Below are 11,421 nucleotides of genomic sequence, written 5' to 3' on the forward strand. Positions count from 1 at the left end.
CCATGGAACAGGAAACACTTGCAGCTTCAACCTTTTGAATAAAATCTTTAATTAGTCCTAGGCTGGCTTTTCTCCCATTAGAATCTTCGGAGAACATAATCTCATGTCATGCAAAGCAGCATAGAAGATTTGCCTTTACAAATTCCTTACAACTGCATGTGAGTGATGTAGTATTTATCAGGGTCTTCCTGGGGGAAATAGAGAGCCAGCTGATCTTTGGAGTGATTTCACTTTATATATTCCCAGAGTCCTGAAATGTGGGACACACTTACTATAACATCTTTTAGGCCTCTGCCAAAACCTCACCTCTTCTCCCAGGCCTTCCTGGCCTGTATGTTTATCTTCTTTCCCACCAACTTTTAAATTCAACTTTGTTTTGTATATAAAGATATTGTTACATTATGTATTATATGGCTATTTCATTGTAAACCACTTTGAAATGCTTCAGCACAGGAAGTGATATATAAGTGTAATAAATAAAAAGATAACTCCTTATAGTGCCATACAGTGTCATTCCATCACTGATACACAGAATATCGTAACAGAGCTGTGCAAAGACCATTCAACCCAATTTGTGGGCACCTGTTCTCAAGAAGGTAGACAGACTTGTCTTGTGTTGGTCTGATGGGAGATAGACAGGTTTGATCTATTCTTGATCAAGTTGCTCTGCCCTATTATGTAGCAAGGCAAAAGGATAAATACCTGACAGTATCTATGCATTGAAGTTAGACAACCATCTGGCTGTGATGGTTTAATCTGGATTCCTACACTGAGTATGGGACTGGGCTCAATAGTCTAAATCAGTGTTTCTCAATCTCAGCAACTTTAAGATGTGTGGACTTCAATTCCCAGAATTCCCCAGCCAGCATGCCTAAATGGTTCCCTCCAACTGTATGATTCTAGGAATGGAAAGTTTGATAAATGAAATAATTATAGGAACACAAATAGATAACTAAATGAATAAACATTCCTGATTCGATGTATGGATTTATAAAATATTATTTTTATAATGCAAGTTAGTAACTTTCAGCAATTAATGCTATGCCTCGTCATATTGAATTAACTTGCAATATGAATAGCATTATTATTCATCTTAGTTGTAGATTTCATATTATTTACACAGATTTATGCACTGACATATTTAACTGAGCCACCAATTTGTCTTAATAGTATAATGCAGTATGTAATGTTCATTAGTTTTAATAACAGTTGTTAAAAACATTATAAAATTATTAAAGTGGTTTGATATTACCTAAAGCTGAGCAGCTGACTTTAACCCTACAGAAACATGATTCCCTACTTTTCAGCTCCATTGTGCAGCTGGTCACTCACTTGCTACACCTCCATGTAAGTTGTGTTTGTCTCCAGCCTCAGATTTAATTAGCTATTTGTTCTGAACAAAGCTTTCTGAATCGTTGTGTAACTCATAAAACTTGTTTTTGTTTTGTCTTGACCCACATGGTGGCAGTCTTAGATTTTAATCCTGTATTGGATTGCTTAGGCTAGAGCTAATCACAAATAATTAGCAACTCTTGGTTTGTTCTTTTTGGAGTTGAACTAAGGGAGAAAGGAGTAGGTAAAAAGTACGTAGCATTACCAGCAGTTAAAGGCAACAAGCAGTTATTAATAGACAGTTTATAGATAATTTGTTTTTATAAAACACAATTTTCCTAACTTGACTAGGTTCACACTTTACACTGTCAATATTAATTTGATTATAGTTTATTGAAAAAATACAACTAAATGGATACACACAATACACTAAGCTATAAACTGTCATTTATAATTCATGGTATGACTCATGCTGATTGCTAAACCAACCCCAAACTATGTTATAACCTAGCATGTACCAAATTTCTCTCCTTCTCTGTAGTAGACCATCTAATTTTAATAGCTTACATAAGTACGTATTTAAGCTATGATTCAATTTCATTGGTCCAAATAAAATGGACTTTCATGGCTTCTATTTTTCATATTGCAGTCTAAAGCTAATCTGCAAAGTTAGCGCATTCAGCTAATACAAGACATGTTCACTCTGTGGCTGCTATAATACTGATTTTATGCTGAAGAAAGCCAGAGCTGTCATTCATCTTTAGTCCATCCCTTGAGTATCTTGGTCACATGATCAGGCTACATATTCAGTATAGCATCATCCCTGGAATAATTCATTACTTATTTGAAACAAATGGGCCAGCCTATACACCATCCTCCTCTGACAGTTGCCATGCTCACTGAAAGAAAAGGTGTAAGCACGAAATACAATTCAGCCATGCCCCTTCCCTTCCCCTCCCAGATTTGCTCCAGAGGTAACATTGTAGACAAGAATGCTACATTCATGTAGTTCTACACTGATTACTGATTATACAATAAGCACACTTTTAAGATGATCTGGATGGCAGGCTAGCTATTTGTGGGAAACACCCTTAAAATGCTTTGATGAGTCTGTTCTTCTAATCCATGGGAGTGATGTACTGCTGACAAGTAGTTCATTAGCGTGTAAGTTTCCTTATATGGAAAGCCATGAATCTATCTTGAGTGTGTGTGTGTGTGTACAAACAAAACATGTACATACAACTGTCAGAAATAAGAAACCTGACCATCTGATACATATATGCAAATAGGTATAGTAACTACACTTAGCTACTGTGTCAAAGACCTTTGGATCTCATCTCAGCATTTTGCTTCAGCTTCCTAAGCTTATCTCATACGGATGTAACACCATCCTTTTGGAAAGCGACTACCCTAGATCAATAGCTTTCTACATCATGCTATTCAGTAAGGTTGGTTGGTTGGTTGGTTGGTCTGGCTTAGTGCATTGTTTGTGGCTTGTAAACTACCACTAGACTATAGCTTAGTGCAGTGTGTGAACCAGCCAATAAGTTTTATATTTGTGGATTTTCCTCCTCCTCCTCCTCCTCCTCCTCCATAACATCATCACCATCTTTATGGCCTTTCAGTTACAACATTCCATTCATTACACAATAGTTAATAGCTATAAATGTTTTATCAAAATTTCTCTCAGATTCCTACACTGGTGCCTCTTCTCATTTCTCCTTTATAAATCTTACGGTGGCTGTTTTTCTTACTATCTCTTTTGTCTCTGCCACTTTGACATTCAGGTCTTTCATGCTGTCCCTCAGGCTTTGAACAGCCTGCCTTGAATTCTGAAATTCTGACAAAAGCTATCCTCCACATCCATGTCCCTGCTTAAAATCCACTTCTCTCCAGAAGCCTTCAAATATTGATCTCTTTGTTGACATCTTTCCTACCCTCCCACCATCATGAATTAAATTGTCATCCCATTAATTGTTGTCTGTTGAAATGAGACTTTAAGCCCTTCAGGGTAGGGACATTTCTCTTATGTACTTCTAAGGTGCCATGTACATTTACAGTCTTCGGTAAAGATTTTTTTTTAAAAAAATTCCAATGTCAGAAGGCCTATAGTAAGTGCTGGAGGGAAAATAACCCCAGAAGAAATTAATTATATTGTGGAAAGCATGTCTTCTGGAAAGAATAAAAATTAAACTTGTGAGAAAGATGCTTCACAAGCTTTTCAGAAAAGACAAGGTTTTAAAATACTTTTATCTCAACAAAGACCTGACTTTCTTTTATTTCTTTTCCATATTAACTCACTGGCATACATACCTGCACAAAGCAAGCTTCCATGTCTTATAATTCATGTGAAAATACTGAGTTTTCCTGGGCTCGTGATAAGCAGTTTTCATTTGGTTCAATGAGTTAGATACAGGGTCCTTGTTTGAAAATGTCAATCCTATATAAAAATGCCTACTAAAGATTCAAGTCTTCTGATCTTTATGGGTCATTGTTAATCCTTAAAGAAATGTAAAGCTGGCTTGAGCTCAGTTAAGAGATTGGGAGGGCATTACACTGAGAACTAGATTATGCTGTCTAACATAAAGCCTACCTTTCTGATTTTGTGAGGGTAGGCAGAGTTTAAAGGGAATCAGAGAGTTCATACATTGTGCTAAAACATGGTTTGTTTAACAATGATTTATCAAATAAACTGTAATTCTCTGGGTTTCTACCACATGCTAAACTATAAACAGTGTTTTATCATCCACAGTAACTGAGTTCATAGAAGTTCATACAACTCATTCAGCCCAAACCAAATGCATTATACCAGCAAGATATGCAATTCCTATTAGTATATGGGAAAAAACAGATGATTCCTTTCTTCCTTAGCTGAGATCAGCCCTTAAAATTGCATGGATTTGCAAGCATGGCTATAAGTTATTTTAAAATGTCCCCCTTGGTAGCAACATACAGTATTTTTTAAAAACAGTGGCCAAACTTTATGCCAAAGCCTATTTTACAATTAAGTCTGAAACTGGGATTTATTTAAATATGTCTATTTAACCAGAAATTGCCTAGTTAGAATCATGATGAAGCATGTTGGAAGGAGGGTTTAACATTTTCCTTCTATGCTACAACTTTGGTGAAAACTTGTATTTATGAATATTGTTTTTGGAAGTTTACCGGTAAATGCTGCCTATAACTGAGAGAAATAAATGATTAAAATATATTGATTTATTATTTCAGGTTTTTTTTTTAATCCATTCAATTGTGTCCAATTCTCAGAGACTGCCTGGACAAGTCCCTGCAGTTTACCTGGCAAGGTTTTTCAGAAGTGGTTTGCCATTGCCTCCTTCCTGGGGCTGAGGAAAGTGACTGGCCCAAGGTCACCCAGCTGGCTTCGTGCCTGAGGCAGGACTAGAATTCACATTCTCCAAATTTCTTGCCTGGTGCCTTAACCACTACACCAAACTGGCTCTCATTTCAGTGACATTTTATTTCTTTTATATTTATTCCATTGAGGATATTGATATTTCAGCGATAACCTACCTGAAACATTTAGAAATACTTCCGGCAGAATTTTTAAAATCTCTATTAAGGATTTCTCATAGAATCCATCCATCCATCCATCCATCCATCCATCCATCCATCCATCCATCCATCCATCCATCCTATCTAGTTACACCCACTGAAATCAACCAGACTCTTGTTAGTTTAGAGTAATCAAGAGCAATAGCAAAACAAAGGCATTTAGAAAGCATAACATCCATGATAGGACTAAGAGAAAGACAGATAAACTCATACAACTGTAAACATAAGCCAAATCAGACAATTTGGGGATTCTGTCACTCACCAGCTGTCCACTCAGTTTTCAAAAGTTTCTGGAAAGTAGGCTGTTCCCTAGCATATGCAGTGTGACTGAAGAGCAGGGTCTCTGTCTCACATATTTTGTGGAGATGGGGTCATCTGCAGCAGTTCCTCCTGAGATGCACAGGTCAGGCAGGTGGGCTTGGTTTGGAAGTGGCAGTCCTGCAAACTCCTTGGTGCCCAGTCAGGTAGGGGGCTATAGGAATGACCAGCACTTTGAACTATACTGAGAAGCTGATAGGAGGCCAGTGCAGGGCCCAGAGCATGAGCATGATATGTAACTTGAGGCTTACAAAATAGATTGCAAGTTTACAAGTTCACAAGAATTTTAAATATTTTTTAAAAACAGTTGTTTTAAAAAGTGGAAGGGGTGAAATGTAGGTGGCATTTAAGCTAGGCCTAAAGGCTTTAAAGGAATGTGGGAATAATCAGACACTGAGATGCTGTTCTGTAAATTTTGCTAATGTTCAAGTTTAAAAGCTCTTTATCAAAGAAAGAGGAATAACTCAGCAAAGGGGGCAACAGAGCTGGTCATTGGCCAAAAACTTCCTCAAGCTGGGTCATCTCTAGATGGGTAGACTTCAAAATACTAGGAAATTTTCATGTTTGCTGTGGGATACTAGGAGTTAAAGTCTATACCTATAGAAGGAATTTAGACTGGAGAACATTCAAGTCTTTGGGAGAACGTGGGAGTAGTTTATAAATACACAAGCTGAAAAGGCGGTCAACATGACTAGTTTGCTTTTTACAGAATTTTCAACATTCACCAAGTATCAAGCTTGCCTGTGTACTTTTCTGTAAGGAAAAAAAGTGCCCAAAATATAGGTGGAGTAATATCAAGGAATTTGGAAAACAAGGTGACAGTGCAAACCCTGAATAAGTGTATAATAATGTATTTATGGTTACCTCTGCATACCCATTCAGTTCTACAAGGCTCACTTGCCAATAATCCCATATATTATAAGAAATGTGCTTTTGTCTGAGTTTATAATTCTTAGGGCTTTATTATAATTACTTCAAGGACATACTAATTGGAAAGGAATCTAAAATACATTTTAAAAAACAGATAGTGTAAGATTATATGTAAGATATGTTGGAAGTCCTGGCAAATCCAGCATGCCTCAGTAGCATATGGATGGTTGCTCTAGGATGCAAGCTCTCTGTGGTATTGAGGAAGCTGTTTGTTACCACTACCACTTCTTCTCTCTCTCTCTCTCTTCCTCCTCCTTCCACCTACTGATGAGGCAGCAAGCATGCTGCTCTCCTCTGTCTCCATCTTGGGCCTAAAGCCATGCGCCCAGCCCTTTCTTCCATGTAGCTCTTAGCAGCTGTAGGGCTAAGAGATCACTAAATATAGGGAAAGTACAGAAGAAAGAAGGAACATCATTTTTCCACCAGAGATGGATGTAACAGAACCAAGAATAAAAGTCAGGAAGAATCCTTTTACTTTACTTTTAAACTTACTATGTCTAAGCATGTAATTCTTTATGCTTGGGAGGGCTGAGTGTGTAAGAACAATAACCTGTGTTTCTCTGACATGCTAATTTAAGTTATTTAAGATAATATTCTTTTTCTGTGCACAGCTTCCTCCCTTGTGTTAAACTCTGCTCCATTATGTGGTCCTAAAAGGTAAAGGTAAAGGTTTCCCTTGACGTAAAGTCCAGTCGTGTCTGACTCTAGGGGGCGGTGCTCATCTCCGTTTCTAAGCCTTAGAGCCGGCGTTGTCCGTAGACACTTCCGGGTCATGTGGCCAGCATGACGACCCGGAACGCCGTTACCTTCCTGCCGAAGCGGTACCTATTGATCTACTCACATTTGCATGTTTTCGAACTGCTAGGTGAGCAGGAGCTGGGACTAGCAACAGGAGCTCACCCCGCCGCGTGGTTTCGAACCGCCGACCTTCCGATCGGCAGCTCAGCAGTTTAACCCGCAGCACCACCGCGTCCCTATGTGGTCCTAGCTGGTGACTAATTGGCTTCAAGATAAACAACAGTAATACAAAAAGGATAAAAAGGGAATATTAAATAATTATTATTTGAATTATTTGCTTAAAAAATGCACAATCCTTTGTGCTACTGGAGTGAAAGGCCAATTTTAAAAAATAATTTCCAGTGAATAACAAGAAGGACTGCCTATTTGCTATGCCCCTCCTATTGGCAAGAATGTCAAATGATGTGCTCCAGTGTTTGCTAGTTTTCCGATTTTTTTTTAATAAGGGCTGACCGGAAAAGGGAGTTACTGTGTGTAATTCTGGAACATCTCAAATTATGCTAAGGTTGTCAGACCCTTGGAAATTGGACACACTCCCTTGCTCTGGAAAGTTCAGAACTGACATTTAGGAAAGAGCTGATGAAGGAAAAGCAAGGCAATACGGAGGTAATGAAGGAAAACAGAGTTCATCAAGCAGTTATTCTGAGAAAGCCAGAAGTTAACTGAAATAATAGAATAAATATTTATTAATCAAATCTGTTTCATCTGAGTAGGGGCGATGACACAAATTCGTAAAGCACAAGAATCTTACTTGTTCGTTTGCTCTTTTTTTTCTTTCTAGTTTTAAAAATGGTTAATAAATAAACAATTTTAAAAAGAATCTCATATCCTGCTGACAAAAGATGTACGTGATTAACACTTCCTTCTTTCTTATATGGTCCTAGAGATTCTAGACATGATTTTCATTTGCACTGTCAATTTTCTCCTCAAAACAATTTTGTGTAGGCCTGATTGGAATGTTTAGCCATTCTTTTGATTATAAAGAAAAAACAAAGTTAGTTAAAGGTATTTCAGATCCATGCAATTATACTTCTTTTGAGGTTTTGTATAAATAAGCCATTTTGCCAGAAGATTCTATGTGTCTCCAACATTCAGGTTGTGGGGGTCATTATTATATAGTCAAAACGACATCACCACCACAAAAATATGTATGTGTTTGTGTATCATGTAGATACAGGGAAGTCTTAAAGATTGTAGAAATATAGAAATATTTAGAAAGAAGGGGGGAGAGGAAGAGACTCACAATCAGCCCCATGAAATCTACATGCTCTGTGGCCCAGAAACTGGAGTGATGGTGGGACAACACAGAGGAAAAGAAATGGAATACAGTAGTCAGAATTCTGAACATTCACATTCTGTCCTGCAATATTTTGTTGAACACCTAATCTATAACCATGTTTTCACACCATGTTAAACCATATTATGATTTCAGTTCTCATGTTGTCCAGACTCAAATCATGGTTCAAATTGCTGTTAACATAGAACAGATTCTGTTTTTCCCACAAATGCAAACCAAAGAAGAATCAATTGCAATTGAAGAATCAATTGCACTGAGCCATAATGTGGCTTGTTTGATACTGGTGTAGTGAAACCAGATAATTGCGATGTGTTTAGGAAACTAAAGTTAAATAAGAGCCTTGTGTGGCGCAGAGTGGTAGGCAACCAAAACTCTCCCCACGACCCGAGTTCGATCCCAGCGGAAGCTGGATTCTCAGGTAGCCGGCTCAGGTCAACTCAGCCTTCCATCCTTCCGAGGTTGGTAAAATGAGTACCTGGCTGGCTGGGGAAGGTGATGACTGGGGAAGGCAATGGCAAACCACCCCGCTATAGTCTGCCAAGAAAACGTCACAAAAGCAGCGTCCCCCCAAAGAGTCAGACATGACTTGGTGCTTGCACAGAGGACCTTTCACCTTTCACAAAGTTAAATAAATCATGGATTATGTGATGTGTGAGCAAGCCAGAGACTTGGGATCACATGGACCAAAATAAAGGGAAAATATAGGTAGCAAAATTATTTCCAGTATTAATTTTCATAATGTGACCTATTAATATGTATTATTGGAAAGGCACATATTAAGCATGGGCACAAAGATTAAATCTGCTTATGGGTTTCAGTTTCATTAAAACAAGCAGAAAAGGAATAATGTATGAGAAGAGAAAGAGTAAGACATGCCAAATACTGTCATCATTAAATTGGCATATAAAATAGTCAACAGATTCATTATAACAGAGGGAAAGAGTTTGATTTTAAATATTCATATCTCCATCTGAGATTCATTCTAATGCCTCCGCTCAATAGATATAGATAGTTTCTAATATTCAACAGGGGAGTTTTTCTAAGATATAGTAGATATTTTTTGGAAGCTTTGTGAAATAAAACTATATAGTTTTCTCATTAGACTCACAATAAAAACATTTTGAAACTAAAATGCCAAACCATTCAAACTCAAGCACAAACCAATGCAGCTCAGTCAGCAGGGTTTCTTCACATCTATTAATAAAATCACTGTATGTTAAAAGACACAGACAGAATATTTAAATTGGTATTATTTGCTAGCAATGCTTAGTATGTACCAAAGAAGGTGCAGACTGCTTCCATTAAAAGCAGTATCAAAAAATGTGAATCATCTTCAACATTTATAATCCTAACAAGTGGAAAAGACTCTAAAAACATGTTTTTAAAAGGTAAGCCCCTCCCTTGTTCTTAGAATTTCATTTGTCTCTGAATTTAAAACAGAAAGATGGAATTTTAATGTCCTAAGTAAACTGAAGCCTGCATATGTTAGGAAACACGCAAGCTATATTTTCTATTATTATTATTATTATTATTATTATTATTATTATTATTATTATTATTATTATGTGCTTTTGAGTCGATGCTGATTACTGGCAACTGCCTGGACAAATCCCTGCACATGTTTTCTTCACAAATTTCAGAAGTGGTTTGCCCTTGCCAGCTTCTTCCTAGGGCTGAGAAAGGGTGACTGGCCCAAGGTCACACAGATGGCTTTGTGCCTAAAGAGAGACTAGAAGGCACAGTCACCTGGTTTCTAGCTTGGTACCTTAACCACTACACCAAACTGACTCTCAGGCTAATTCTAAACTGCTTTAAAAATAAATCTCACGGAGCTGGTTCACACAGTGCACTAAGTTTTGCTTTGCTTAGCCAAGGTTTATTGAATACACCCACAGTTGGCAGAATTCACACAGCAACCCAAGTGAAAACCAGATAAACTATATTTCAGCTTAGTATGTTTTGTGTGGCACTCACTTCCTGCTATATCACCTCAATTGGCCCTGAACAACCTTAACTTCAAGTATACCCATAGAATGTTTTTGCAGTTTACACAGGATCAACCTTTTAAACTGTTTTTGCTAGAAAATGTTAGACCATCTGGACCATTCTTTGAGACTCTTTTGATCATTCTTTGGGTACGTGCTCATGTGAGATCAGCATTTAATAAGAACAATAAAAGAGCAGTGCAAAATTCATCAGACATGAAAATATTTTAAAAGTCCTAAACTCAAACAATGATCTGCTAAAAGCATTACAAGGCCCTCAGATTAACCAGAAGGGAATTTTTTTCTTCAGATGGCAAGGAGAGAAAAGGGGCAAAGTCTGTAGCTGCCAGGATGTCACCACCTTGTCCTAATTGCTATGTACTTCCTGCTGATGGATGCTATGACAAGTAAATCTAATTGAGGTTAAGTGCTACCCAGCTTTCTTCTGTTCATTATTGTTTTAAACAGCAAAAACTCTAGCAATATAAAATATAGCAATTCCACTGTTTCTTCCTTTTTATTCTTAGTAAAGCAGTCATACGGTTGTTTTATATTGCAGGAGTAAAAACACTTGGCTGACTAAATCCTATGTGATGGGTATAATCCAGAGAGATATGGCATTAGCAATTTTAAAAGCTTTTTTTATTAAATTGACATACAAATTAAGAATGATTTAAGCCCACTAGGCTGAAAAGCTAAACTGTCTCAGAAGCAAAAGTTTCACAGTTGTTCATTTTATGTTTGATTGATTGCATATTAAAATGGCATTCTTTGTCAGCATCTTGCCATGGATTATAGTGCTGCTTTTGGAATAAAGAGTTGAAACAGCAAAGTGCTTTTAAAAATCTCTGGAATGTGTTGATATTGATGCTATTACCTCAATTCAGGAACGGCAAAAGGATAACAGTTCAACTCTGAATATTCCTCCTTCCCCACCCACTTCAGAGAATTTTTTAGATACATTACTCTTTATAAGTCTAGGACTGGTCCTCAGGAAAAGAAGATGTGTAAAAGTTACCTGTTGGAAACAAAATGCTGGATGTTGTCTAAATGAGAAAAATGTTGCCCAGTTCCTTTTAAGCAGAGTTTTCCTCAATCTTTCCTACCCAATTAAGAAGCATTTTCCTATATCATTTCCCGGTGAACAACTGAATTGTGACCATAACAGAGAACAATAATGCTCATTTG

Source organism: Candoia aspera, chromosome 1, assembly GCF_035149785.1.
Source record: "Candoia aspera isolate rCanAsp1 chromosome 1, rCanAsp1.hap2, whole genome shotgun sequence".
In the NCBI taxonomy this organism is placed as follows: domain Eukaryota; kingdom Metazoa; phylum Chordata; class Lepidosauria; order Squamata; family Boidae; genus Candoia; species Candoia aspera.